Consider the following 5,549-nt stretch of genomic DNA (forward strand, 5'->3'; position numbering starts at 1 on the left):
GAGCCCCACTGCCTATCACCGGACTGGATCGGTCCCCGGAATCCTATGACGACTTGTCAGGTATGCTGTAGGTTCCCCGTCAGGGACAGGAAACCAAGAGAGGTACCGCCTTTTTCATCTGTAGGTTTCCTGTCCCTGAGGGCGGATCCCTCTCTCTCCGTGGTGCCGTCATGGGGGAAAGAGAAAAAAAACCACTGTGCAGACACTGCGGATTTTTCCGCGCGGTTTTCTTGTGGTTCAAAATATGCATGTCACTTCTTTTGTGCAGTTTTCCACCTGCTTCATTCTCCAAATCCGCAGGGGAAAACCGCACAAAAACCGCAAGAAATCCGCAGGAAAAATGCAGGTCATTTGACCTGCGGATTTCTTTAATTCTGTGCGGAAAAATCCGCAGGGCTCAAAAGTACTTCTGCACTTAGCCTAAACCAAAACGTTTAGCATTTCTGTAGCGATGAGAGCCTGCCTAATTTACGAGTGCATGTATCCAGAAGCATGAAGTGGTCATAATGTACTGGGCACTACACAATGGTCTATTTGCAATTTTCACTCAACAACATCCACTGCTGTTCATTTCTGTAAAACACCCATAGAGTCAAAGCATCACTACACCTGTAGATATACCCCTTTGGGAATTTAATTTCCAAAATGGGGTTATTGGCAGGGGGAATTCTTCTCTTCTACCGAGGGGGCTCTATATTTTGAGGCTGCAAACTAGTCTAGGAAAATCTGCGCTGCAAAAGGCAAATAGCACTCCGTTCCTCCAGAGTCTCGCCGTGTGGCTAAGCAGCACTGTACATCCACATATGGGGTGTTTCCACGTTCAACAGAAATTGTTGTGACAAGATTTGGTGCCATTTTTACCCATTTCCCCTTGTGAAAATATAAAATCTGGGGCTCAAACAACATTTTTGTGGTAAAAATGTCATTTTTTATTTCACTGTCCAATGGTATAAAAATTTTGTAACACCTGTCAGTTTGATCACTGCACCCTTTTTTTAAAAAAAAAAAAACCTCTTTATTGAAAGATGCCACAAATTAATACAACAAGCATATAACAGTGCAGTATAGAATTCAGATCAGCATATAATTACCATCCAAAGTAGATATGGAAGCATACTTTCAATAATACAATAAATAAGCAATACAAATAAAGTATAACATTTCTACAAAGCATTGCACTATCAAACCAACAGGTTCTTTATCAGAGTTTAAAGTCTGTATTTATTCAGATTATAATAGACACTCATTCCTAAGATCACTCATAGCATCACTTTCATGCATCAAAGAAGGTGTTTCAGGGGTTATACCGCAAAATTGATGAGGTTATAGCATCAGGGGCCAGATGTGTCAAGGGTGAGTCACACCATCTCTCCCAAATCCTGTGAAACTTATATAGGCATAGAGGATGCCCCCAGAATATATTTTCGTATGGAATCACATCATTCACTAACTTTTTCCACTACCGAATTGAAGGAGATTTCCCCCCCATCCATCTCAATGCCATCGCCTTTCTGGCCATAAATAGAATATTTCTCCGGGAAGTTCTATCACAATGAGTCCACTTTTCCTCATCCACCACACCAAGAATACATAGATCACTGCACCCTTAGATGAATTCATTGAGAGGTGTAAGTTGGAAAATGGGGTCACACATGGGAGGTTCTGCTGGCACCTCAGAGGCTCTCCCAGTGGATCATGGCACCTGCAAACCATAACAGTAAAATCTGCAATAAATCAATAAATTATGGCACTCCTTCCCTTGCCTCAAAAGTAGTTCCCGATAACTTGCAGCGTATTGAGCAGTTAAAATTTAATTCTTCTTTCTTCACCGCGCAACTGTTTCAATTTCTGTGAGGCACATGTGGTGTCACCATGCTCACTACCCACCTAGATGAATTCATTGAGAGGTAATTTGTAAAATGACATGATTTAATGGGGGGGGGGGGTTTCTGTTGTTCTGGCACCTCAGGGGCTTTGCCAATGTGACATGGCACGCTCAAACCATTCAAGCAAAATCTGAACTCAAACATGGTGCTTTATCCCTTCTGAGCTTTGCACTGTGCCTCAAAAGTAGTTTTCGATCACATTTGGGGTATCAGTGTACTCAGAAGAAATTGCACAACATTTTATGGTCCATTTTGCTCCTGTTACCCTCATGAAAAAGAAATATTGGTGGCAAAACCAACATTTTTGTGGGAAAAATTAATTTTTTCATTTTAACAGTTCAACGTTATTAACTTCTGTAAAGCACCAGGGGGTTCAACGTGCTCACCAGACATCGTTAAATTCCTTGAGGGGTCTAGTTTCCAAAATTGGGTCACTTGTGAGAGGTTTCTACTGTTTATGCACATGAGGGACTCTCCAAACCCAAAATGGCATTCGCTAATGATATCGCTCCTTCCTGCCGTGCACCCAAATAGTAGTTTTTCCACATTATATTGGGTATATGGGCACTCAGAAGAAATCACACAACTAATTGTGTAGTGCACTTTCTCCTTTTACCCTTATGAAAATAAAAAAGGAACTGAAACACATTTTTTTCCCACAAAAATTTTGATTTTTATTTTCCCAGCTCAACGTTATAAACTTCTGTGAAGCAACTGGGGGTTCAACGAGCTCACCACACATCTAGATACATTCCTTGAAGGCTTGTTTCCAAAAATAGGGTCACTTGTGGGGGATATCCACTGGCATGGGGTCCGCTCTCAATTTCAGCCAATTTTGCATTCAGAGTCAAGCAGTGCTCCGTCCCTTCAGAGCGCTCACAGGAGTACTTTCCCCCCCACATATGGGGTTAGTGGCGTGCTCAGGAGAAATTTCCCAACAAAGTTTGCGGTATTTTTTCCTTTTACCGTTTTGACAATAAAAAAATTGGGTCTAAAATAAAATGTTTGTAAAAAAAAAAAAAAAAAAAAAACACGTTTTTTTTTTCCTTCCACATTGCTTCAGTTCCTGTGAAGCTCCTGAAGGGTTAATAAACGTATTGAATGTGGTTTGGAGCACCTTGAGGAGTGCTGTTATTAGAGTCGTGTCAATTTTGGGTATTTTCTGTCATATAGGCAGCTCAAAGTCACTTCAAATTTGATGTCCTTTAATAACAAAAATAAAAGGTTTTGTAAATTTTGTTGGAAAAATGAGAAGTCGCTGGTCAACTTTTAACCCTCAAACTTCCTAACGAGAAAAAAAAAAGTTTAAATAATTGTGCTGATGTAGACATGTGAGAAATTTTTATTTATTAACTATTTTGTGTGATAACGCTGGCTTATGGGCATAAAAATGTGAAAATAGAAAATTTAAGCAGTTCTTCTTTATTTGATGTCTTGTGACTCTCCATCATCCTCTTGATTACATGCCAGAGGTTTTCAGTGGGGTTCAGGTCTGGAGAATGGGCTGGCCATGACAGGGCTCTGATGTGGTGGTCTCAATTTTTGTCAGAGCTGTGTAAGTGAGAAAATTGTGAATTTGTCTTGAATAAGAAAACGGAACACAGATCTCAAGCTATCACTTTATTCAGCTTTTTACGACCTGCATGCCCATATAGACGGCTTGGAAGGGGGGGGGGGGGGTGTTATTCCTATTGACAGATTCCCTTAACAAGGTTAAACATAACCTTCTCATAACTAAAGAATTCAGATTTACAAAGATAGGATGTCAAGCGACTTATCAGATTTCTCCCTTTGACTGGATAATCCAGTTTTACAGCCTGCATTTACAAGTGCGTTTTCTTCAACTGAAACAATACTCGGCGTCCATATTTTGTTGTCAGCTGTAACTATATTTCAGACCAGAATAACCTCATTTTGTAATCAATCAGCTGCTTTTCCAGCTTTCTGCCCATTTTATATCCTATTCAGTTTTTGATCCTCATGCGATGTCCTGACTTGCAAGTGCCTGAATCAAATCCTTGGGAAACCAGAGACCCATGACCTGCATCTGCTGCACCAAGAGAACGCTTCACAATAAATAACAAATGTGTATGTCAAGAAAAAGTGTGTGTGCCGGGCCCCCCACGCCCCAGACAAAAGCCTGTATACACCATTGATAACAACAGAGTTGGGACTGGATTGTGCAAAGTACATTGTGGAGTTATCAAACACTGTGGCATGAAGAGACTTGTACGCCTATTGCAAGTAGGACAATGCAGGGTTATGGTCATTGTGACTTCATTTATAAAATCAGTAATGTGCTCATGGTAATAAACAGTAGGATACCCGTGTTGTTTTCTTCATGGCTTAAACTATATTGATATGCCATAAGCAATAGAGGTAAATTCCACTGGAGACCCACACCTCTCACCAAAATGGGGGTCTCTGTGCTACACCATTTCCATTTACTTATGTGATTTATGTCAGCAGTGTAGCACACCAAGCTCAGGTATTTCCATAATTCTGAGCATTCACTCTTGTATTGGATACGTCACCAGGCGAGAATGGAGTGTGGACAGACCTCTGGTGTGGCTGCTAGAGATAGGAAATCTATTCCATCTCCAGTGGAATGTCTACCTCCTTAAGGCAAACATCAAGGTAAGCCTTTACAGTGGTTTCTTCTCGCTATAAGGGAGTACACTACTTAATTTCTTTTAAAAAAAAAAATATATCAGTACCAAGAGAAAAATCACACCAGAGCCATAGGAACACCAAAATGTCTTCAGACTAAAGCAGGTCATAATATACTGTACATCAATAATAATAATAAAAATCCGCTTTAAAAAAAGGAACCTCTCAGATCAGATAATGCCATTAACCTGCAAGTAAGTAGCGCTTATGAAGGTGCCTGGTCTGCATATTGAAATTACGGCACTCAAGAAATTTCAGTCACAGCTCACTATACTGTGAGCATCAGGTGTAAACAAGCCCCAGCACTTTGACAGCCAGCTCTACACACTGCATGACAGCAGACCAGGCAGTGTATCAAAGTGCCAGGACATACTTACTGTAGCCAGGACACCTGTTTGACTGAAAGCCGGCGGCTCCCAGGAGTAATAAAGTTAATTTTCTCCAGAGTGCCGCATTTTCAGTACAGCAGCCGGACACCTTCATCGTAATAAGTTACCTGTTGATTAACCCTACATATACAGGTTAAGAGTTTTATTAGATGTGACAGGTTCCCTTTAATTTATCAGAAACCGCTTAAGATCAGGCTAAGGGCCACAATCGATACATGGGTATGCACCCTTAAGTCAATGTGCATCAAGAACGTCCCACAACAATGTGTTCACCACACGATCACTCAAAGCAGACAATGAAGGTTCTACAGAATTGCAGTAAGCAAATATCAAACTTGGAAAAATTTGTACAAGGATTACAAAATTGTATACCATATATTTGCTGAGACTAGAATACCCATTTAACTTTTTTCAAGATATTGCTATTAAAAGAAAAGCCAGTACAGAGTGGTCCAGGTGATACTGTACTGGACGAAAGCCACGCTCTACAGGGCTGAATGCGGGGCCGGCCTTGGCACATGGAGAGGCCCATGCAGGGGTCCTGAGCACTAAACCGCTTCAAAAGAGTGACCCTATTAAAAAATAAAATTAGTCACACACAAAG

The sequence above is a fragment of the Dendrobates tinctorius genome, unplaced genomic scaffold (assembly GCF_039654945.1).
Source record: "Dendrobates tinctorius isolate UK_male_01 unplaced genomic scaffold, ASM3965494v1 ptg000062l, whole genome shotgun sequence".
Classification (NCBI taxonomy): domain Eukaryota; kingdom Metazoa; phylum Chordata; class Amphibia; order Anura; family Dendrobatidae; genus Dendrobates; species Dendrobates tinctorius.